The 26,100-nt window shown below is 37.8% G+C and overlaps 1 protein-coding gene and 1 long non-coding RNA gene across 6 annotated transcripts in view; one reads left to right on the forward strand and one right to left on the reverse strand.

Annotated features, from left to right (window-relative positions):
- Positions 1–300, reverse strand: part of LOC105471341 (bisphosphoglycerate mutase) — a 50,508-nt gene extending 50,208 nt beyond the window's left edge. For 4 of the 5 annotated variants that reach the window (XR_011621956.1, XR_011621955.1, XR_011621957.1 and 1 more), the window contains exon 1: positions 160–300. The gene's annotated coding sequence lies outside the window, so the exon portion shown is untranslated. The remainder of the gene's footprint in view (positions 1–159) is intronic. The other variant, XM_011723791.3, reaches the window with a different exon arrangement.
- The window catches only part of LOC139362729 (uncharacterized), a 54,019-nt gene extending 28,414 nt beyond the window's left edge, over positions 1–25,605 (forward strand). The window contains exon 3 of the long non-coding RNA XR_011621959.1: positions 25,471–25,605. This is a non-coding gene — a long non-coding RNA (uncharacterized lncRNA). The remainder of the gene's footprint in view (positions 1–25,470) is intronic.
- The last annotated feature ends 495 nt before the right edge of the window (positions 25,606–26,100 follow it).

The raw sequence follows: 26,100 nt of genomic DNA on the forward strand, positions 1-26,100 counted from the left end.
TGAGGGTCCCAGCTTGAAGGCTGGAGTGGGCACCAGACTCCCACCAACGACTAAACCGGAGAAAGTAAAAAAACTGGCCTTCCCCGCACCCAAAAATAAAACATCACATCACTAAAAAATGGAAACATTCGCAACATTTTCTAAAACAAAACCACTCACCTGCAAAGGGGCTACTAGTAGCAGCAGCAGCAGCAGCCGCTCCTCCGAACAGCCGAAGAGCCAGCGCCTCCTAGGACTCATCACTGCCGCCGGCATCGACGCTCTTTTCTAACCCCCGAGCCAGACGTGGGCAGGTCTTAGGGCTCTGCCTATTGGAAAGTCGAACTGTCACTCATCCACGGTCCCTGCCTACTCCCGGGACCAGAGAGGTCTCTTCCGTTTACCAAATCCCAGAAGTAAGAAGTGAGGTTCTGATTGGTTCGCTACAGAGACGAGCACATACCTGAACCAGTAAGGAGTTGGCTTCGACTCCAACGGGCTGGCTTGTGCCTAGGGAAGTAGAAAAACAAACCCTGCAGCATCGCCGGTGGAAAACCTCGGACCCCGGGAGCGTCTTAGCGGTTTGAGGTTCTAGAAAGCGTTTAAAGTGTTAGGAGAAACACCTGCGGGTGAAGACAGGTGTCAGCGGACTCTTGGAAGAGAGGAAGTGATATTTCTTTTCTTATGGGAAATTTTGGGATTGAAACCTGAAGACGAAGCCGGGCTATCCTCCCAGAAGAAGCTCCTTTCGCACAAATTACTCGTGGGTGAAAGTCTTAAGTCGTGATTAAAACAAATGCCTTTGAAGTGCTCGATTTATAGGCAGTAACGTATCCTTACTTTCTCTTACCGCTTTTATAGGGATTTCCGTTAGGCAGTTTGCTGACAGTATTTTAGGTGGGGAAGAAAAGTCATGAATGGAATGCCCTAAAAGCTTATTGCACAGAGGAAGGGAGGCAAGAGTGGAATGAGAGAATGACAAATTCGGAGGCGACAATAACTGAACAAGAGAAATCTATGAAAACACCGGAAGTCTGGCACGAGGCCTTAAAACCTTCTAAGCAGGCTTGAACTACCAACGAGGCTTTGAAGCATATGTGTTAGAACTTTCGGGTGGGCGGGAAAGATAAGGAATGTTATGTTTGCCGGACCACCTGGGAGATTCCCTTCTTAACTTAGAAGCTATCCTACGTAGTGGTTCGTGTCCTCCTGTGAGTTTTTCCTGTTTCATCCTCATAACAAATGCATTAGGTTTGTGACAGGCAAGCAAGTCCTCAGAATAATTATACATATATTTGAAAAGATAATCTTTCAACATTTGAAATTCTGTGACAACATTTGAAATTCTATATTGAACTCATTAAGATCTAATTGTAGCCAGTTCTGTATCTCTTTTACCGATCTTAGAGCATGACAGTTCCTCCTGGGATATCAAAGAACAGAACTTTACTTCTGGGACGGCACTAATCCAAGGCTTGACAAGTCCCAGCAGGTGATAGGTCCCATCTAGTGATAGTTAGAATTTAACTTGCACAAGATTAACTAGAGTTCAGGCCAGAACAGCTGAAGAGGCAGTTTCCAAATCTTATACATTTGCCCTCTTGCTCTTTTCCCAATATCAGATGAGGACAAAGTAAGGAGAAAGCTTTTCTTCTACAGTGTAATAAAGCTCCTACTCGAGTGCCCACCATCCATACTCTGGAGGCTAAAAACAGTCATTCCTAAGTGGCAGTCTTTTAGCATTTGGCATTTAGGGATGCTTAGTCTGGACTTAAGGGAGCCTACTCACTGGATTTAAGTTTACTTTTTTTATGGATACCCATGAAATGCTAGCTTGTCACATAAAACCTTAACAATATCAAACATCACTTGCCATTTAGAATCATTCGCAAGAGTATGTGGCTTATGAATAACTCATTTTGATATAAGATGGAAGCAATTGTATCAGTGATTCTGCCTAGAAGGAATTAAAAAGCAAATTTTCATCAGGAGCAAGCATGTTCTTTGTAAGACAAATGTGCACTGAGGCTAACAGAATTTCAGGAGTTACTTTTGCCCTATGGCAAGATTGTTCTCCATACTTAATTATGTTACAGTATCATATCCTGAACCCTGTGTCCTGCTCTATTCGATGAGCTGTCTCCTTTATGAATTTTTAAATAACGAAGTCGTGGTTCACAAAAATGATCATAAATCCATTTAAGGCAAAGATGAACTCCAAAGAATATTAAACTTATGCAAACTTAGTACTTGACAGGGCTTTGGAAATTAAACTCTAGCTCCTTGTTGCACAGATAAAGAAACTGAAGCTTAAGTGACGTGCTCAGAATTACTTGGTTAGGGACAAAACTTGGGCTAGGACAAGGTTGCTAATTCATATGATTCTAGGAAAATGCTTCCTCTTCCTGCTGCCTTCTCTTTGCCCCAAAAGCAATGTATTTTTTTTAATTAAGATTAATTTTAGGATTCACTTCCATTGAAGACCAACCATGAGGACTTCAATTCTGATATAGCAAGTGATATAGATACTGTGAAAATAATTCAGTGTCATCAAACAACTTTTGATGTAGTCTTACTTTTATCCAAACAAGAAATGAAAAGCAATAAATTATTATAGCTATGTTGTCTCTTTGTCTTCCTTTCTGTTAGAAGTGTATATCAAAAAGTCAATATTTACCCATATGATACTTTGAGTTTTAGTAGAAAATTGTCTTCCTTGTGACCTGAATAAACCACTATTTTATTGATAGCATACATACCTGGTCAAAATAATTTCACAGTTATGTGCACAGAGCCTCTAGCCTTTTCCATGTATGGCTGAATTGGTCCACTATGCATCAAAACGTCATCCATGGACCTAGGCTATTCTCCCTTGTACTAGCCTCGCAGAACCATTGGCTCCCTCCTTCCAGCAAACTCCAGAGTTAGCTAGTTCTATATCCCATGTACAGGAGTGTCTCCTTCTCTTCACATGATCAGGACACACCATGAGTTGGTTATTTGCTGCCAGTATTTAGTCTCCAACTGTACCCTAGTTACTTCAGGGTCAGATTAAAATTTACCACTCATAATCTAGTATAATAGACTTACGTGTGGTCCCCATCATTGACCTCCTAAGTACAAGACTCCCTTTTCTGAAACTAAAAACTGGAAATGCTCTTATGGATCAGCCATCCAGGCCTCTCAGAAGGGACCTTAAAGTCTGCCCTTTTCTTTCTAAAGTTAAAACTTAGAATCCTCATCTTCCTCACAGAGTAGGGTGAAGAATCATGGAGGTAGTTTTGGAATAGCTTTGAAGCACCTTGTGTCTGCCACCTTCCAGCGCTGGGAACTTAGGGGCTTAATTGGACTTATAGTTCCATGTGGCTGGGGAAGCCTCACAATCATAGTTAACTCTAGAGTCTGCTGGAAGGAGGAAGCCAATGGTTCCGCTAGCCTAGCAAAATGCAGAATAGCCTAGGCAAATTGCTTGACCTCAGCCTCAGTGTCTTTATCTGTTAAATAGAGATAATACCCAAATCGCCAATGTGAAAATTAAACGGGATAATGTGGTGTGTGCCTGGCACATGGAAAGCATCTCATAAATGATAGTTATTCTTTGCAATTATGGTAATGATAAATGTAAAGCATTTTAACTGCTTACAAGTATTCTAATTCAAATAACTTAGTAAAGTCTTGGCATTGTGCTTGCCTCTTTTTCCTACTCTCCACTCAAGTGGAGACCTGGACTTTTGCAGAGGACATGAGACTGGGATTTCCCCAGCTATCTTGTGGCTACCCAGAGAGGTAATGGGCAGGAAGTGAATGCCAGAGAGGGTACAGACCTAGTGGCAGAGCCAGGAACCTCTGGTATTGGGAAGCCTGAACTATGTGAAATTCCCTTACAGTAAGATTAAACATTGAGTAAGCACCTTGGCATAGGAAAAGAGCCAGGTTGATTTTTTCCCCACTACTTTCAGATCTGGGACAAGGGTAGGGGAAAAACATAGAAACATGAGGAATCAAGAGGTGCTTTCCTCTTTCACAAATTCTTTACTCCACTAAGTAAAAACCCATGTTTCTTTAAATGCTTGTTGTTTATATTGTGATAAACACAAATTGTGCCCTATAGAGTTTTTTTTTAAAGCTTATATTTATTAATTATAAATTTATGTTTTAAAATGTTTATTGTGTAAGGTTTAGAAAAGAAAAAAACTTAAAATACCTATAATCCTACCCTCCAGAATTTATTTTTAACATTTTTGTGTATCCTATTTCTTCCCATAAACCAATAACTTAAAAAAAACTGGAATCTTAGTATATATACTGTTTTGTGGCAATCTTTTTTACTTAATTTGTTATGAACATACGAACAATGTCATTTAATATTTTTCTTCAGTGTATAATTCCATTACATGAATGTTCGTCCAGGTGGTATGTCTCACAGTCCAACCGATTCTCTACTCTTGGGCATTGAACTTGTTTCAGTTTCTTAAAAAGATTCAGTGATTTAAATGAGCTGCTGCTTTCTCTAAATGATGGTGCTCTGGGAATGTCTACTGAACCAATGGCAATGCCTGCTGGCTCCAGCCTTTCTTCATGGAGACTGATAAAGTGGCCAGGAATTCTTTTCTCTATGCTCTGATATTACAAAGCTAAGAAAGGTGAAGATAGTAACCTGATAGCTACTGAAGGGTTTCCTCTTATCCTCTGTCTCCACAAGGTTTTCTATTCTTTAACCTGAAGAAAAGGTGTTTAGCTGAGGAGCCAGGGTGGGGAGGTGATATGGAGGGAATGGCGGATGGAAATCAGAGTTTGTATTAGTCCATTTTCATGCTGCTGATAAAGACAATTTACAAAAGAAAGAGGTTTAATTGGATTTTCAGTTCCATGTGGCTGGGGAAGCCTCACAATCATGATGGAAAGCAAGGAGGAGCAAGTCACATCTTACATGGATGGCGGCAGGCAAAGAGAGAATGAGAATCAAATGAAAGAGGTTTCTCCTAACGAAACCATCAGATCTCGTGAGACTTATTCACTACCATGAGAACAGTATGGGGGAAACTGCTGCCATAATTCAATGATCTCCCACCAGGTCCCTCCCACAACAGTGGGAATTATGGGGGATATAATTCAAGATGAGATTTGGGTGGGGACACAGCCAAACTATCAGAGCTCCATCAGTAAATCCTCACAAAACTCCTGGCATATATGTCCCCATTTTCAGATGAAGAAAGTAAGACTGGGAGAGATAATTTGTCTAAGACTGCACAGCTAGTTATACAACTGGAGTTTGACTCCTAGCCTTTGTTCTAAGCTCTTCTCACCATGCACTGCTACTAAAAACTTATGGAGATAACTTCATTCTTCTTTTCTTTGGAGAATTTGTTGTCAGTCATCTAAGATGTATTTATCTGCTCCCTAAAAATAAAAATTAAAAGACCCCTCCTGACTGTCCAGGAGTTTCTTCTGCCTATGGGCTTCCCCAGTCAGCTAGCTCTTGGGTAAAAGACCATATCCTCATTCTTTGATGAAGACTCAGATAACATAGCTTTTCCCCTACATACTTGCTTATTTTCTTAAATAAGTGACCTCACCGTATATGTTGGAAGGTCAAACTCATAAAAGGAAGTCTTTATAAACCCTGCATCAACTTAAGAACATTACACACATATTTGTTTCCTTAGCTTTGGGGATTTATGAAATATTTTCTATATAGCAATAAGTCTATTTTTCTGGTATGGTTTATATACTGCTTCTGACATAAGTTCTAGAAGAAGCTTCTCAGAATTGTTGACACCCATGAAGCATCATTGAAATGGGTGTGTAACCTCATAATATAACACATAGAAGGCAGTGACACTTATGTGAAAGTGAAATTTCTAGAATGTCTCATTAAAGCCTCTTTACACAATCTAATCAAAATCTGCATCAATCAAGGTATATGTTTTAAATATTTTTTCCATCCTCCTCATCCTATTCACACACACACCACACCCCTACACACTACCAACACCTTAACCCAAGCTACCATCACCTCTTGCCGGTATTTTCTCAGTAGGCTCCTAACAAGTCTTTCTGAGTCTGCTTTTACTGTCTTCTAAGCAGCCAGGGGTGGGTGATATGGTAGAATACCTTAGTGATTGTGTCACAGGTCACCCCCTACCACTCCCTAGCTTAGAACAGTGGCTTCCCATTGCTCCTTATAGCAACCCTTCCTTCTCCTTATGATCATTTGGCCTTCACGCATGTGTTTCCCCTACCAAGAATGCTATATCCTTCCCCTCCCTCGCTTCTTCCTCCCTTCCCAACTCCCTGCCCCTTAGTCTAATGATTCCTATTCAACTTTGACAATTGAGTGGTCGTTTCCCTAGAAAAACTTGATCCCACCTGGATTATATCTCCTAGGTGGATTACATGTTTTCAAGGCACCATGCACTTCTTTATAGAACTTTACACAAATGTACTTACACTGTATATGATCTGTCTCTCCATTGGTCTTCAAGCTCCCTAAACATATGGGCCCTGTTGCTTTGGTTTACCACTCGTCCACAATGTCTGGCATTAGGTGCTTAATTAATATATGTTAATAAATGAATGCATCAAAAAAGGAATAGATTAAATTTCCTCTTTTTTTTTTTTTTTTTTTTTTTTTTGCTAAATAGTACTTATGTATAGATTCACACAAATAAATAAGTACATGTCTTTTTAAAAATGTTTATGCCTTTAGACCCTAGGAGTTTACAATAAAATGTGATATGTATATATAAACTTATAAGAATAATGTTACATTTTATGTGTGGACTGAAAATGTTAGCTCTGAAAGAAACAGAAATCATACAGCTCAACTCCCTTATTTTATAGTTGAGAAAATAGAGGCTCAAAGTAGACGAAAGAATTGCTTAAGTACAAAAGCAGTTAAAGCACAGAATGAGAATCGAAGTTTCTTATATATAGGGTAAAATCAACCTTCTTGATTGTTTTCTCTTGTTTTCTTCCAGAGAAAAACAAATGTAACATGCAACTGGGAGGCCTTCCTAGGGCAGTGAAAGGCTGGTCCTAGCAGATAAGGTTTCAGGGGCTGCACTAGGTAGAGAAAGGCATATGATTACTTAGTCAAAACAAGTGCCAGGCCACAGATGCTAGTCTGGTGAGATGACATGAAGCCTAAGGGGTCTGAAAAACACAGAGGGAAAAAATTTTTAAGAAATCTAAAACAGTATAAAAATCACAACAGAGAATAAAAGGCAAGCTATTTAAAGATGAAATCATCTCAAGCTTCTAAACTAAGCCCTTCTATGTAAAATACTTTTTCTCTGGGTGTAAGCATTTTGGAGGCTACCTGAGATTCTAAGGGGCACCCTTTTTAAAAATGTTCTCTACTGGCTTTGAGAGCTGTTGTTTCCATAGCAACTTCTAGTTGTTATTTTATGTCTAGAGAGAGGCAATTTTTTTTCCTAAAGATCTATGATTCCAACATGAGTGAGATAAAGTTCTTTATGTTTCCCATTTAAGTACTCACAGAATCCTTATAAAATCAATTTAAGAAATAGCTTGACTGGCTTCATTTATTAGTAACTTTTGAAATAAGGAATAAAGAGAGTAAATAATTCGTTACTTGCTTATATCATCAGTCAGTACCAACCACTAAATTCCAGTCTCTGCCAGGTGAGTGTCCTAACTAGTTTCTGATGTTGTCACTCTGTGAGGTATCAGATAAGAGGAATAGGTAAATTGCTGTTTGCAACCAGAGGCTGTAAAAATCAGATAGGGAAGAAAAATCACTCTCATGTGATGTTCTGTTTACTAAGTTACGATTTATAAAGTGAGTAATGGCAAAGGCTTCAAAGCTTGATGATTCGAAGTAAGATGATGTTTAGATTGTTAGGGTCCTGGATCACTCTATCACAGCCAAAACAAAGAAAGAACTGCAATGCCAAATGACATACATGTCTTCACCATCAGAATACCAACAAGTATATAAAGGCCTGACATTGATATATTGCTAGAGTTTCCTTTCTGTAGATAATTGTTTTTATGCACAGCAGGAAAAGACCTGTGTTCTTAGCTCCAAACCCAGCTATATTAGGTAAAACAAGAATAAACCAACCTCTAACAAAATATTATGGAAAATGCTTTCATTTCTTTTCTTCTAAAAAAAGGTAAATATAGCATATATACATATTTTTCTCTTTTTCTAAACTCATCTATTTCCTTATGCTTTGCTGTGTCTCTGCCCTCTCTAAAAATGGGAGACAAAGGAGAGAAAAAGGATAAGGAAGAATAATAAGTAAAATCTTCAGAAGTGTACAGGATCTGGTCTCAACCAGCAAATCAATAAGTAACCAATTATTCATTGAATTCCTCCTAATGTTTAAGAACTTGCGTTAGGAATTTTGAAGGAAATGAATTTATATTTTTAGTGCCTACTATAAAAAAGTCACAGTGCCAAGTACAAGAGATATGTAAATAAATTAAACATCCTCCTTGTCCTCAAGGAGCATGGTCCAGTAGGGGAAAGACTAACTCAAGAGTTAATTACGTCCAACAAATACAAGTGCAAGTAGAATGATTAAGGGCTCAGAATATTTTGGGGTGGAAAGGGAGTGCTTAAGTGCAGGGATGTAATAAGTTTAGATACTTGATGGAAGAGGTGAATTCTGAGCAATGTTTAAATATGCACAGAATTCCAGTCAGAGTTGCATAGTAGGTTTTCCACAGTAAACGTTCAGCAGTATTAAATAACATAAAAAGAAAATGCCTAAAATATATTCTAGGGTTCGAAAACAATATAAACATTTCTGTGAACCAAAGACAGAATAGAAACACAGAGCCAAAGGCCTGATGTGCTCTGAGACCAGAGGCTGCTGTAGAGGATGCTATTTCCAGGTAGCACAGTCTAGCATGTACTACACTAGAAGGTGGTTGCTTAAGGGATGGGGCTTCCTGTTTTGAAAGAGGCTGGAGATCCTGAACTGCTGCCATTGCTGCCTGGGGCAATGGCATATCTCAACCAACATCAGAAGAAGAACTCAAAGACATTAGACACAGTCTTTCCACTGGAAACTGGCCTGGAAGAAACAGTGGAGCAACTGAAGATACTGGAGCTGAAGTGCTGGAAACCTGGTGGGGTCAGAGGAGCAGGGAAGGCACCCTCTTTGAGTTCATTCTTCTAAGGTGGACCTTCTGGGACCACATTTTTAAAGAAATACGTTGACATAGGTATAAAGACTCTGATAATAGAAATTAGAGGGAGTGGTATGAAAGGAATTCTGTGACTATGGAGAATTAGTCAAGGTGAAGATTCCTCCCAACTAGCAGTATAGACTTCCTTGCCTGGCCCCACCCCTAGACTAAATCCTGTGTTATACCCTCTATGTGTCATTTACAGAAAGAGGTGGTATTGGAGCACAGTAACTACTCTGCTGATTTCCCAAGACTGGCGAATTTTTGAAATATTCTATCCATTCTTTCTTTGAAGAGAGACACTTTTTTTTCAACTCAAATACCCTCACTTGTTGCTTAGAAAATACCATCTATCAGCCGGATGTGGTGGCTCATTCCTGTAATCCCAGCACCTTGGGAGCCTGAGGTGGCTTGATCACGAGGTGAGGAGTTCAAGACCAGCCTGGCCAACATGGTGAAACCCTGTCTCTACCGAAAAAAAAAAAAAAAAAATTAGTCGGGCATAGTGACATTCACCTGTAATCTGAGTTATTCAGAAGGCTGAGGCAGAAGAATAGCTTGAACCTGGGAAGTGGAGGTTGCAGTGAGCCGAGATCACACCACTGCACTCCAGCCTGGGCCATGGAGCAAGACTCCGTCTAAAAAAAAAAAAGAAAATACCGTCTATCGCTACAGATACAGATAAAAGAAATGAATGTAGCCTTGAAAGGGAAGTGAAAGCAGGCCTGAATGATAGAAATGTGGTCTGGACTCTTCTTAATTGTTGTCCAAGGGGGCACCTTCCTAGGACCCAAAGAAGTTTAAAAGAAAATGTGGGCAATGAGGACTAGAAAACCACGGAGGTGACACTAGCCTTGGTGAACTCACTATGTGCAAGGTTTCCCACTCCATTTTGTAGACTCGGAAGCTCAGCCCACCATTTTATAAGCTATAAAAGATAATGATTTTATTATTTCTAAGGTTTTTATGATGTATCTCCTTGTTTTTTCATGCACCACCAAATATAAACTCACTATTCCAATCACTGTAAATTTTGAAACCATTACTAAAAAGTGACTTGGTGCCCAGCAATTATCTCCCAGCAATCTCTGATCAACCACTCTTATAAGTTACTGTCATTGAACCAAATGGAAATATTTAATTCAGTTTAATATCTCTACAGATACCCATTTCATTACTCTTCACTTTACTTCATGCTGCAGATACTACATTTTTCACAAATTGAAGGTTTGTAGCAGCCCTTTGTCAAGCAAGTCCATTGGTGCCATTTTTTTCCAACAGCATTTGCTCACTTTGTATCTCTTCCGCATTTCGATACTTCTCAGGATATTTCAAACTTTTTCAGTATTATATATGTTATGGCGATCTGTGATGAGTTAGCTTTGATGTTACTATTGTATTGCTTTGGTGTGCAATGAACTATACCCATATACTACATCAAAGTTAATTGATAAATGTGTGTGTTCTGACTGCTTGACTGACCAGCCATTCCCCCATCTCTCCCCATTTCCTCAGACCTTCTTATTCTCTGAGACACAGCAACATTGGAATTAGGCCAATTAATAATCCTACAGTGACCTGTAAGTGTTCCAGTTAAAGGAAATCACAAGTCTCTCACTTGAAATCGAAAGCTAGAAATGATTAAGCTTAGTGAGGAAGGTATGTTGAAAGTCAAGAGAGGCTGAAAGCTAGAGCTTTTGCACCAAACAGCCAAGTTGTGAATGCAAAGCAAAAGCTCTTGAAGGAAATTAAACTCTAGTGAACACACAAATGATAAGAAAGTGAAACAGCGTTATTGCTGATATGGAGGTTTTGGTGGTCTGGATAGAAGATCAAACCGGCCACAACATTCCCTTAAGCCAAAGCCTAATCCAGAGCAAGGCTGTAACTCTCTCCAATTTTATAAAGGCTGAGAAAAGTGAGGAAGCTGCAGAAGAAAAGTTTGAAGCTTCAAACTAAAGAGAAAAAAGTTGGAAGCTAACAGAGGTTGATTCATGAGGTTTAAGGAAAGAAGGTGTCTTTAAAATGCAAAGTGAAATAGCAAGTGCTCATGTAGAAGCTTCAGCAACTTAGCGAGGAGGTCTAGCTAAGATCATTGATGAAGGTGGCTACACTAAACACATTTTTAATGTAAATGAAACAGATTTCTATTGGAAGAAGTTGCCACCTCGGACTTTCATAGCTAGACAGAAGTCAATGCCTGGCCTTATCTTTTCTTATATTTCATGGCCTTGATATTCATGAAGAATAGACATTACTTTGTCAAATGTCCCTCAATTTTGAATTTGTCTAATGTGTTCTTGTGATTGAACTCTAGTTATGCATGTTGTGTGAGACTACCATGAAATGATGCTATGTCCTCACTGCATCATATCGCAGGGCTCATGATGTTGATATCTTGAGTGGTGACTTCGATCACTTGATTAAGTTGCTTTCTGTCAAGTTTCTCCCTGGTAAAATTACTGTCTTTCTCTTTGTCATCAATGTTTTAGGGAAGATATTTTGAAATGATTCAAACTTTATTTCTCCTCAAACTTTCACCCACTAATCTTAGCATCTCTTGATGGAGGATGTCTGCAAGAGTTATTATGGTGGTATTTAGCGATGACTTTTTGTGTTTTTCTTTCATTTTACATTTATTAATTCAAATTCTATCACAAGGAAGAGCTGTCCCATTTCCCCTATTTATTTATTTATTTATTTATTTAATTATTTATATCAGTATGAATTCATGGAAACTTATTGTATTTTATGGCTTATAATCCAATACCATACAGTTGACTCTTGAATAACGTGGGAATTAGGGCCACTGACCCCCATGCGTTAAAAAAAAATCCACTTATAACTTTTGGCTCCCAAAAATTTTAACTATGTCCAGCCTACTGTTGGCCAGAAGCCTTCCAGAAGACATGTCAATTAACACATATTTTGTATATGTATGATATACTGTATTCTTAAAATAGAGAAAAGAAAATGTTATTAAGAAAATTATAAGGAAGATAAAATATATTTACTATTGATTAAGTGGAAATGGATCATCGTAAATGTCTTCATCATCATCGACTTCACAATGAGTAGGCTGAGGAGGACGAGGAAGAGGAGGCGTTAGTCTTGCTGTCTCGGGGTGGCAGAGGTGAAAGGAAATCCATGTATACGTGGACCCTCACAGCTCAAACCCATGTTGTTCTAAGGCACGCTGTATTTATTTTGCTGCTGTGATTGTTCCAGGTTTGGCAGTTAGGAGTTCCTTTGTGATTGGCTGCTGTGATTTTGTTGGTTTTTGTTTTGTGGAGCATTTTCTTACTCTCTGGCACTATAAGATATTCCAAGCTCATCTTGTTTATTACTTGCCCTAGCCCTGGAATCAGCTATTTCTCCAAGGAACCTGGTTCCTTTTATTGCAGAATGGTGTTTGAAAACCAAAATCTGAGCATTAGGTGTGAAATTGGCTAAAATTTCTGACAATTTCATGTTGGTGAGAATGCAAAGTAATGAGCTTATAGGAATTGGTAAAACTAATTTGGAAAACAATTCGGCATTAACTAGTAAAGTTGTAGGTAAGTACACTTCATGAACCAGTAATTTCATTCCTAGATGAATACCTTGGAGAAACTTTTGCGTATGTACAGCAAGAGTCATATACAGCTTTGTTTATGATAGCACAAAACTAAAAATCACCCAAAAGCCCCAGTAGTAAGAGAACAGATGAATAAAATGGAGTACTGTAAGCTGTGAAAATGAATGAACCACAGCTATGCACATCAACATGGATAAATTTCAGATACATAATTTTGAGCAAAAAAAGAGAATGATTTCATTTACATAAAGTCCAACAATATGCAAATAAACAATGTATGTATTTGTAGGGATGCATAAGTGATAAGGTGATAAAACTGGAAAGAAAAGGAAAATTATCACAAAATCCAGGTTACAGGTTGGGTACGGCATGCAGTTGGGTTTCAGAGATACTGGTAATATTTCTTAGCTGAATGGTGGGTTAATCACATTCATTTTATTTAGATCACATATATGTGTGGAATCTTGTATAATTAAGAAGGAAGTGAAGAAAAAGTAAGGGGGGAGCTAGGGGAAGGGAAAGAATATAAAAAGAGGAAAGCAAGAAAAGAAGGGCAGGAAGGACACAGGAAGAGAGAGAAGGAGGGAAAGATAACCAAAAGAGCACTCCTGTACGTGCTGTTGTCTTCAGATCCGGTGAAGTTCAGATTGTGACACCAAATATATGTGTGTCTTTAGATGAACCACTAAACTCTAATAAGCCTCAGTTTTCACACCAGTTAAATCGGAACAATGTGCTTTGGCCTGTGTAGTTCACACTGTTACTGTGAAGATAAAATTGAATATTTATATCTATTATATGTATATAACAGCACTTCAAAAAGTGTCCTACAATGTAAAGCAAAAAGAAAACTAAGATATCAAGTTATCGTCTTGATTCCTAATGCCAGATATGGTGTATCTCAGTATTTACATGTAATTTCATATTCAGTGACTATTTAACTTACATCCTGCTCCTCTCTCAACTAAAATATAAAGAAGAAAGAAGATATTTTGCTATGCCTTTCATGAAGGTTAGTTTGCTCTTCTGACAAAATTTGTAGAAGAGCAGCTTACCCCAAACATTCTGAACTCTCGGGCTGCAGAACCTGAGGTACTCATTCTGGAAGGGTAATGTTGGTCTGCTCTCTGGTGGTCAGAGAAGAAAGCACAGATGAAGGGGTTGTCAATACAGTCTCAGTTTAAAAAAATACATTAATAATGAAGATAGCAGCTACCATTCTTTATTATGTGCCAGGTTCTGTGCTAACTACTTAGTTCTCGTTATCTCGTTTAATCCTCACAACAACCCTGAAAGATATACTACATCACATTAGCCTCATATTTTTAGGTGAGAATCTAGGGTCACAGAGATTTGAAGTAAATGGCCCATGATCACCAAGTGAGTGATGGACAGATTGCCTCCTGAGAGATGTCTGTGGCCAAAAGTCCACACTCAGCATCCACACCAAATATCTATTGGACAACTGAGCTCTCCTTAGAGATCTTAACATCTCGTGGTACTTTAATTGTCTCATTGTCCCTCTTCTTCACTTGGAATAATAATCTTCCCTGTATTTTGACCAGACCCCAAACTGGCTACTTCTAGCCTCCAACTTAACTAATTACTGACTCTTTATCTTTTGCTTGCTTTATCTTCTATTCTATTAATTAAATTCATTAATTGATTCTTTTATAGTATGTAAATAAATAGTATTTACACTGTATAGTATAACTATAGAATATTTAATATTTAGCGATCCTTTCATTTCTGAAATAAAAACCTACTTCGGCACAGTGTATTTTCTAAATATACTGCTAGATTCAATTGTTATATATTTTCTTTAGGATTTTTTATCTATTTCTATTTGAGAGACTGGGCTGTAATTTTTTCAATGACTGTTAAAATTTTCAATGACTGTTAGGTTATTCTAACCTTGTGAGATGAATTGCAAAATTTTGTGGTTTTGATGCTTTGACATAATTTGGATATTATTGAAATGATCTACACTCTGAATGTTTGATAGGGTTTTTTGCATAGTCATTCAAGCTTGGAGATGTTTTACAGGGTAGATTTTTTCATATGCTTTTCACTACCTCACCCTTTCCCTGACCTCTGCTGCTAGCTGGTCTATTCCTGTTTCTTATCTCTTCTTAAATCAATTTTGGTAATTTGTGTTTTCTGTATAATCAGCCATTTCATCTAGATTTTCAAGTTTATGGCACCAAAATTTTATGTTGTATTTTCTCGCAATTTAAAAATATCTGTTTTCGTTGTACTTATACCCTTTTGCTATTCAGGTTGCCATCCTTTCTTATTGACTGCAGTAACCTCATGACTGGTCTCCCCACATCCACTACTTTTCTCTATGTATCTACCTCATCTTTTATCATTCCTTGCTGCATCCATCTATAGTCAAAGAGAGCTATAAGATCTTAACTGCAAACCCACAATTAGAGAAAGCTATTGAAGTAGCAAGGTGGTTGTAGTCTCTTGCTAGCAGATCTGTACTACAATTCACAGCTGGGAGCTGTGGAACAGAGCCCTGTGCCTATTCTTGGGTATCCAGAGTTATCGTCGTGTCACTTTCATCTCTAGCTCTTCACACACACACACAGACACACACACACACACACACACACGCACCTGCCCTTCACTGCTCCCTGCTGTACCGAGCCTAGCTGCATCTATCCAATAAACCCTGCCTCCATAGCTCACCTCTGTTACTGGAGGAAGTGAGGACGTGCTGTACAGGTTATCCTGTAAAAAACAGGTGTGACACCTGATGACCAAATGGGAGTCCACAGTGCTACAAGCAAACCTTCAACCATGTGACAACCTTCACTAAACAAACCACTAAAGAAACTCCAATCCAGTTCTACTCAGGCCCACTCTGAAGGGAGGTGGATAAATCTAGAGATAGTGTGCAAGGTGTCTTGACTGCTTTAAAACTACCCCCAAATCAGCAAAACATATCCACCTTTTAGAATTTCAGACCCCAGCCTGATTCACCTCATGCATGTACACCTCTCTTTCTTCTCTTAACCTCTTTCATCACATATTTACCATTTATAGCTCTCAGACACCATGACTTTGATGTACAAATCAGCTCTTTCTTGGCCTCTAGCTAGATCTGTGTTTCACGTTTACTCCTGAGCAGTATTCATCCTTAGCAACTGAGGAAGTTGAGCTGTATACATACACAATGACTGTGTCCTTGCCATATGAGTTATTTTTTAAACGTACAATTGAGGATGTATATTCGTAGAGAATATGTGCTTCTTTCAACAAACTAGGTTATGTATGAAGTAATCAGTAAAGAAGAAAATAATTGAATCCAAATAGAGTATTTTTTTCTCCTTCTTTGTGGCATGCAATGCCATATACTTGAATAATTTTTATTGGCTCAATTCAGAGGTGTAGTGTGGTGTAATACACAAGCATGGTCTGGAGTCAGGAGACTTTAGTCTACTCCTATGATCTGTTACACTGGCTGTGTGACCTCAGGATAAGTCTACATGACCTTTGACAATCATTTTAGCATAGTAGCTTTGGATCCCAAAAAGTACATAGGTGTTTATTCTTTGTTGAATAAGCAATATGAAAGAGATACTGTTCTTATTCTCAAGAAGTTTATTATTTTATGAAAATAAAACTTATTTTAAGTAGTTAACTACAAGGAAACAGTTTCTCTCTTTTACTCTTTAGGTGTCAAGCCCTTCTAGCCCCTTTTACAGCTAACTTTTCTCCATATATTTTGCTATCTTTCTAGCCCACAGAAAAAGAAGCATGGTATAATCATGGTTCAAGAAACCAAACCTGGGCCGGGCGCGGTGGCTCAAGCCTGTAATTCCAGCACTTTGGGAGGCCGAGACGGGTGGATCACGAGGTCAGGAGATCGAGACCATCCTGGTTAACACGGTGAAACCCCGTCTCTACTAAAAAAATTCAAAAAACTAGCCGGGCGAAGTGGCGGGCGCCTGTAATCCCAGCTACTCGGGAGGCTGAGGCAGGAGAATGGTGTGAACCCGGGAGGTGGAGCTTGCAGTGAGCTGAGATCCGGCCACTGCGCTCCAGCCTGGGCGACAGAGCGAGACTCTGTCTCAAAAAAAAAAAAAGAAGAAACCAAACCTTATTACCCAAGACCTCTCCCTGGTTTATTATTTACATCTCACTTCCTTTTTTCTTCCAAAGTCAAAACCTTCAGCGGATATAGAGAAAAGCATTCTATTCCATTTACTGCCAGGAGTATGATAGACTAGATAGAATGACTCTCCCACTATAACATGACTAAAGCCTGGATGAATTTCAAATATAATTTTTAAAACATTGCTGACTGAGACATTTATCCTCCTGACACCAAATACATGGTGTCTTTTCCAATATCACTTCTCCAGCTCTCTGGACACCAGTTGAGTGTCCAGTGATTCAATTCAATTCTGACACTAACAACCCAGAGTTAGTGCAGACCCCACAGGTTTCGACTCAGTTCTACAGGACTGACCCTCAACACAGCCTTCGAATGCCAGCCATAAGTCCCGGGCCTCCCATCTTTCTCACTGACAAGCTATAAATCAGAGGTTCTCATGACCCCCTCCTCAGGTTTGATGATTTGTGAGAACAGCTCACAAAACTCACTGGTTTATTATCAAGGTTATGACTCTGGAACAGTAAAGTGAAAGAGATTTGTAGGGCAATGTTTGGGATCAGGGGTATGGGGCTTCCATGCCTTCTCTGGTCATGTCACTCCCCCAGCATCTTGATGTGTTCACCAACCTGGAAGTTCTCCAAATCTCATCATTTAGGATTTCTTATGGAAGTTTCATCTGTAGGCAAAATTGATTAATTCATTGGCCACCAGCAATCAATTCATTCTCCAGCTCCTTTCCCTGCCCTAGAGATTAGAGGGAGGTGGGTGGAATGTTCCAAGCTTCTAATCAAGGCTGGTTTTTCCGGAACAGCCACCCTCTTGAAGCTACCTAGAAGCCCACCAAAAGTCATGTCACGAGAACAAAAAATACTCCTATCACCCTTATCACTCAGGAAATTCTAAGAGTTTTGGGAACTGTGTGCCAGAAACCAGAAACAAAGGCCAAGTATCTTTCTATGATATCACACTGACTGACAAGAAATAAGGAATATCCCCATGTGCCAAAAATAGAAAATGAAAAACAACTAAAACTGGAATGATGAACAGTTTAAACAAACGAAAAGGCTAGGATTACCTCGGGGAAAATGTCAGTGCCAGCACTGGAATTCAAAGATTAAGCACTAGGCTTTCTGCAAAGGAAATGAGACTCTCTCATTAAGCCAATATCTTTGAAAAACTCTAGAGTAGTCCCAGATCAGTACTTCCTCCTAGATCCATAAAGCAAATGCAAATTCCCAATTTAAGGCCTTCTGATTTGGAAACATTAAATTCAATCAAATATAATGTATAATAAGATATTAACAAATATATCACAAACAAAAGTTAGGAGGAAACAAAAACACACTTAAGTTCTTGAGAATTTAAGATAATGAAATTATTATAGTAAAAAGCAATTATCAGCAAATGTTTTAAGATATTAAAGATGGAATAAAACTGAAAAATGATCAAAATATAAATCTAATTTAAAGTACCAGGCACATTTGATAAAAGAATGAATTTGGATATTTAGAAATAGAAATATCATTATTGAAATCACTAACCCAATAAATTAACCAGCAGAATATATGCAGGAAGAGAGAATTAAATCTGAAGGAAATACTCATAATACAGAGAGATAGAAGATAAATATTAAAGAAGACAAAGATTGGAGGATAGATGGAGGATAGAATGAGTAAATATAACATATGTAAGTGCAGTTCCAGAAAGAGAGAATAGAGAAAATAGAGGAAAGGCAATATTTGAAGATATAAAGCCTGAGAATTTTCCAGAACTGAAGAAAGGTCATGAATCCACAGATAGAAGAAACAAGAGTCCAAGGTAGAGTAGATAAAAAGAAAGTCACACTCAAGTATATTTTATTAAAAACCAAAGACTATTTAAAAGCAGGCAGAGAAAAGGGGTAGAAAATTTACAAAGGAGGAAAAATGATGTCAAGTTTCTCAGTAACAACAATGGAAGCCAGAATACAGTGGTAATAAAGACATTACCAGAAAAACACATAGAAATTATTACCAAGAAATATTTTCTAAACAAACTTTTAAGAATGTATTTTAGAAAGAGGAAATATGATTCTAAAAAGTTCAGAGTATTCACATGCAGAAGAATACAGTTGGACTCTAACCTTACACCATATACAAAAATTAACTCAAAATGGATCTAAATTAACTCAAATGGATCAAAATGGACCTAAATTTAAGAGCTAAAATTGTAACATCCTTAGGAAAAAACATAAGGATAGACTTCACAATCTTGAATTTGGCAATGATTTCTTAGATATGACACCAAATGCACAAGCAAAAGAAGAAGAAGTAAATTGGATTTAAAAGCTTTTATTCATCAAAGGACACTACCAAGGAAGTAAAAAGACAACATAGAATTATTTGCAAATTATAGAAATGATATGGATCTAGTATCCAGAATATATAAAGAACTTTCATGGCTCAACAACAAAAAGGCAAACACCTGATTTAAAAATGGGCAAAGGACTTATATGGACATTTATGCAAAGAAGATACACAAATGGCCAACAGGCACATGAAAAAAATGTTTAGCATTGTTAGTGACTAGGGAAATGCAAATTGAAACCATAATGAGATACCACTTCATACCCACTAGAATGGCTATCATCTTTCAAAAATGGAAAATAATATGTTGGCTAGGATGTGCAGAAATTGGAGTCTTTGTACACTACTGCTGGGTATTTAAAATGGTACAGCCACTGTGGAAAAGAGTTTGATTTCATAATCCACGAATAGATTGTAACAGTTTGGTGATTCTTCAAAAAATTAAACATAGTATTGTCTTACGAACCAGTAATCCTGGTCCTAGGTATATACCCCTAAAGAATTGAAAACAGATATCCAAATAAGTATTTGTACACAAGTGTTCATAACAGTACTACTCACTGTAGCCAAAAGCTGGAAACAGCCTAAATGTCTATCAATGGATAGATGGCATATTCACACAATGAAATATTCAGCCACAAAAAAGGAATGAAGAACTGACACATGCTACAACTTGAATGAATCTCAAAAACATTATGCTAATTTAAAGAAGCCAGACACGAAATGCCATATATTGTATGATTCCATTTATACGGAATATCCAGAATCCATGGAGATAGATGGCAGGTTACTGCTTTCCAGATGCTGCAGGGGAGGCAGGAATGGAAAGTGATGCTTAATTAATAGGAAGTTTCCTTTGTGGGTGATAAAAATGTTCTAGAAATAGATAGTGGTGATGGTTGCACATCACTGTACTGAATGCCACTGAGTTGTGGTTAAATGATTAAACGGTGAATGTTGTGTTTTATGAAAGTTATCACATGAAAAAAGTTCACAGATGCAAAGAAATTAGCAAATAAGCAGGTAAATACAGACATTGTACATTGTATATTATGAGAATAAATTATTATAATAACATCTCATTTGTGTTGACTTAAAAATGAGAATAAAATCATGAACACCATGAACACACAAATTGAGGAAGGGGTGATCAGAGTTAAAGCATGTCCAAGTCCCTCTAAGGACCTATGAAAGCCATCTGCTCTCAACTACTCTTGACTGATTCATAGCAAAAAATGTTTTACATTTCCACACTGTGTACACACAAATGTGTAAGACTGAAACAGGAATTTCAAGAAATAACTTGCCCTAACCTTATGAGTGTTGTCTACTCATATTTTCTAATCTAATTAATTTAATTTTAAAAATGCTGATTGTGGCCATTGAGTTGATTGTATAACTCATAAGTGAATTGTAACCCGTAGCCTGAAACACAGTGGTGTAAAGAGCATGTGGTGGCACCCAAGTAAAGAGCTAGGCAAGAAGAGAAAATAGAGGAAAGGGTCTTGGTAGCTCAATATCCACTCTAATGCTCTGTAAGTGAGCATAGACAAATGGTAAATTGGCTGTTTTCCACAACCTTTTGAAGATATCTATCTGCTTCAGTATTATAATCTCCATGGGGCAAAAGAATATTTCCACTAGTGTACTAGAAGCCTTTTAAACAATTCTGTATTTGAATAGTGTTCTGTGAATTGCCAAGATAAACTTTTCTTGATTTATTCAATATGGACGCAGCTCATGGAAAACATTTCAGATTCAGGCACACTGTAAACAGTCTATTTCAATTTGAAGAAATCAGATCTGATCTGTGGTCTTACACCTTTTTACTTTGGACAAGTCACTTCATTTCTCTTGGTTTCAGTTCCCTCATTTGTCAAATTAAAGGGAACTTTTAAGTTCTCTACCTAAAATAGAAATCTGTAATTCATTCTAAGTCTACACAGAACCCCAACTTCACACACACACACACACACACACACACACACACACACACACACACACACAAATGCATTGCATTCAGATGAAGAAAACTTAATGTAGATTTCTTATTGAAATACCCACAGCATTGCAATAATCTGTATTAAAATAAGAAGTGATGAGAAGTGATGAATCAGGTGATTTATTGAGCATATTTCCCACATATTTTCAGATACATAATTTTTTATTTATAAGACATTTATAGTTTTTTAATTAGTTGCTGACTGGGTGCGGTGTAGTTTACTTATTGCAATGTCAGGAGCATTACCAAGTTATGGAAGGGGATTATACTGGTCTGAGCCCGTACCATTAAACATGTTCATATTCCATGGTAGCTACATGGCTCATCTTTAAATTCTTTTTCCAATTGTTGCCAAGTACTTCAAGTAATAATATTTGGTAGGTTATGTTTACACTTGAGATACAAACATCTGTTTTTTTCCACCACAATTATTCATTTTTGTTAGCTAGTCATTGTACCCGTCCATGCTGTAGAATCGGATGTGACTAAGACATTTGGTGTTTTCAGTTTACCACTGTCTGGGAAGATTCCTGTGAAATGAAAGCGTGGAAAACACACTCTCTGCTCCAGCCACACTGAACTATTTTCAGTTCACTGAAAGCTTTTTGATCATTTTTCCTTATTGTCTTTTTTAAAACTTTTTTTTTGTGTGGAAAATTTCAAGTGTAGGTAAACAGAAGAGTATAAGGGACGTCACTCATCACTCAACTTGTAGTATCAATGTTCTACCTCGCTTCTTTTATCTAAACCTCCACTCCCAATTCCTCCGTCTGATTGTTATTGTTTTTACAATTTTTAAGGTAAAATATACATACATTGAGGTGCACAAGTATTAATTAAACAATTTGAGCTGTGTGTCTATACCCTCACCAGATTTCCATCTCATAAGAAAAAAGTCCTCCCTTGGGAGAAATCCCCCAAAGCCTCAAAGGCACCACTGAATTTTTTTCAGCTTAGGTTAGCTTTACCTGTTCTAGAACTTCATATAAGTGGAAACATGCAATATATCCTCTCCTGTATGCAGCTTCTTTTCTCAGCATTATGTTTTATTCACGTTATTGGATGTACCAGTACAGTAATTCATTCATTTTTATTGCTAAGTGCTAACATACTACAACTTGTTTACCCATCCTCCTGTTGATGGACATTTGGGTTGTTTTCAATTTTTGACTACAGTGAATAGAACTGCTATGAAAATTCTTGTACAAGTCTTTTTGTGAACATGTATTTTCACTTATCTTGGATAATTACCTACAACTGCAATTGCTGGATCAGAAGATGTGTTTAACTTTATAAGAAACTGCCAAACTTTTTGTCAAAGTGGTTATATCATTTTATACTTCCATCAGCAATATATGTGAGTTTTAATTGTTCTGCATCCTTACCCATACTTGATATCGTCAGTCTTAGATTTTAGCTATTCTAGTGGGCATGAAGTAGTATAACATTGGGGAAATCACCACTTCAGACTCAATTTTTCCATCTACACAATGGTGCAGTAAGACTTAGAAGTCAAAGGAAACAAGTATTTGAAAGTGCTTTGTAAAGTGTGAAGCCTTGATCAATACAAAATATTCATCTTGACAGAAGCCAAGATACTTGATGCTCAACATGCCACACAGTGCTCTGGGTATAAATATAGGATGAAAAAGATTAGACTGGGAAATAAAATGTTCATTACTTTGTAACCATTTTCTTTTTGTCATATTATTTTCTTCCTTGAAAGTGATATATAGGAAGACAAATTCAGGTAATTAATTAACTGGAACCCCCTTGGTCAAGACTTCTAATCATTCATTCTAATCACTGATAGGCATCCAATAAATGCTTAGTTAAGCAATGAAGTATTTAGTTACACGTTTCTCATAAGTACATGAATGTTGCTCATATTGCCCTATTAAAGAACTTATTATTTCTTTGAGGAGATATAAATAATCAATACATCTTTAGACATAATCTGCCTTTGGTCTGTTTCTGTTCAAGCAATGCGGCAGAGGCTTTTAGTTAGCCTACTACTTCCAATAGCTGTGATCTTTCTTGAATTTTCATAATTTAGCTAAATATTTACATATATTGACTATCAATAAAAACATAGCAACCACATAATTATATTTTATTTGAAGCAAAATATTGTGCTTGTAGATTTTTTTTTTGTAATTGGTATTCAATGGTGCCTTTTCGTCTTCACTTATCAAAAGGAATCCTTTCAGTGAAGTTAATAGATAAAGAAATCTGCTTGAAAACTTCATGAGAACCAGTTTTCTAGAATCAACATCAACCATTACCTCTTTGTAGCCCCCTGGAACCTTCAGATGAAGACGGGGGGATTCTCTTCCTTTACCCTCCCCCATTTCCCATTTGGGCAATACAAATAGCCCAAGTCTTAATTATTCATTGAGTTTGATGCTGAGAGGTACAAAATGCTTATAAGGCTCTCATTCAAAGGGAAACCGGGCCAACCATAAAATCTAAAGAGAAAGTACGATGTGAAAATTGTATCTGAAGGGCAAAAAAGTGTGTCTCACCTATATTTGAATTCAGATGAATAGTCAGCTACTTGGTTTCTCAAAGAAAATTAGTATAATATTGTTTTCTAGCATAGTAGGATACTTCTGTATATAATAAAAGACATCCTCGATGTATTGGTGTTTTGGTTTTACTCACTCACCTGTGCCCATTTTGGGCAACAGAAATGGAAAGCAAGAGTAATTTTGCTGAAGAAAGAGAGATGGCTAATGCTGGTATGTGGATATGCATGTATGGACATGTAGACCAAGGAGTCTCCAGTATCCCCTGCCCTCCACACTGTCCTTCAAAAACATTAACACAACAATTAAGTATTCAGGCAAGTTTGAGTTTGTGGATGTGTCATGGGTTGATAAATTTGGTAAATAGTTTCATATAATATTTTCATAGGTGAAGAATCAGAAGATTATAAAAAAATTGAAATAGTGTCAGAATTCTATAGCTCAGGAATCTGCTGGCACCAATATACCTTTTACTTCCCTATCCATTTAAATATTTCTTCTAAAATCCCAATGTCAAACCCGGAGATTAAGGCCAGAAGCTTGATCTCATAGCCCTCCTCAAAATAAGTATCTTCCAGGTACTTTAATGTTAATTTCACTGATGCCATCTAGTGCTACAGTTTTGTCTCATGATACTTTTAGAGAAATGCTTGAGGTCGACATATGCAATGCAAAGATATCTACTGGCCCAGCCACAGGTCATCTAATTCTCCATCTTTTTGCTACACAATCAAAAATTGAAGACTTTGTAAACTCTCTGTAACCAATTTCCTTGTAAACATAACACATTTCTTGCCATCCCTTTCCCCATGCCTTCTTTCCTGAGAAAACTGGGACAAGTGTTCACAAACATCTATTCTGATTATTCTTTGATTCGTTGAAGATTTATTCTGTGTTCTGTTATGTTCTTTGTCCTGGGAGCCTGACCTCTAGGTACTGTGTTACCCAGGTTCCCTTGCCCTCTGGCCAGTGGAAGGAGAGAGATGTTGGAATATTTATTTTCAATATTTCTCTCCTCACCATTTATTCCCACTCACCATCTGCTTCACGGTGGTTCTATCAACGGCCTTATCACTCAAACTACAGCTATCGTTGGGCAGCCCATCTTGACTCTAACTCTTAGCCAGTTTCCAAAAACAGCATTTTCTCCCCCTGCTGCTCAGGCCTGGGATTTGTCAGAACTCCCTGCTGTTCCTAGTGTCTGGGCACCTCAACATGCCTTGCTAGTTCCTCTAAACCCAACCACACTTCTAAATATTTCCTTTATGAAAAAGCCTCTACATACAAAGCTGAGTGTGCTGTCTCTTCTGCTGAGCCCCTGGCCAATAGAGCCTCCTGCCTGCAAGTTCTTCGTAGTCCATGAGACAGGTCAGACTTAGGGATCACAGACTCCCCTAAGCCTGAAATTAAATAAGTACCTGAGCACACAGACTCACATTGCCCTCTGTGCACTTGAAGTACTTAGAGGGAAGCGTGATGTCAGGAATAAAAACAATTGAGCTAATTAAATAGGAACATTTTTCTGAAATACCCTATGCCATTTGCGTTATAAGCCCATAGGAAAATACCATATTTGCATTTTTGGGGGTCAAGAATGATATTTTCTGGGGACAGAAACAGAACTTGGGAAGATATGACCGTTTGTGGAACTATTGGGATGTGTACCAGCTATTGCCACAAAAATTCTGTGTCACAAACCACCCCAAAACTCAATATCTTAAAATAGCAATCATTTAATCTCACAGAGCTGCAGGTCAGCTGGGTGCCTCTTCTTCATCTTCTTCGCCTGCCTTGGACCAGTGACTAGTCAAGACATACTCTTCTCGTGGCAATGATAGGGGTGGAAGAGGCCAGGCCCAACCACTCAAGCACATTTCAACCCCCTATTTGTGTCACATCTGCCAAGGCAAGTAATGCGGCCAAACCTAAAGTCAAGGATTTGGGGAAGGATATTTCCCTTGTGGAGGTAAAAGGGGGAAGGAGTGAGTATTTTTGAAAGTACTCTACCACAGTGAGTCAGCTACAGAAAAGTCATTCAAGAGTAGGCTGTAATTTGTTCAATTAAAGGCAGGAAAATTTTTGTTTCAGAGTTTTTCTTCTCATTCTTCATAAGTGAACAAGAGTGACTTTACAGTGTACACTGCTGAGGTGATGGGTGCACCAAAATCTCAGAAACCATCACTAAATAACTTATCCATGTAATCAAACACCACCTGTTTTCCAAAAACCTGTTGAAATAAATAAATAAATAAATAAAATCAAACTAAATGTCTTGGCATCCAGAAACTTTTTTAAAAAAAATGTACAGATAGTATTGCCCTAGAAATAAAGGTATTTTGGGGTTTTAGCTATCAATCAAATGTTATTATGAAGAT

The sequence above is a fragment of the Macaca nemestrina genome, chromosome 4 (assembly GCF_043159975.1).
Source record: "Macaca nemestrina isolate mMacNem1 chromosome 4, mMacNem.hap1, whole genome shotgun sequence".
Lineage (NCBI taxonomy): Eukaryota > Metazoa > Chordata > Mammalia > Primates > Cercopithecidae > Macaca > Macaca nemestrina.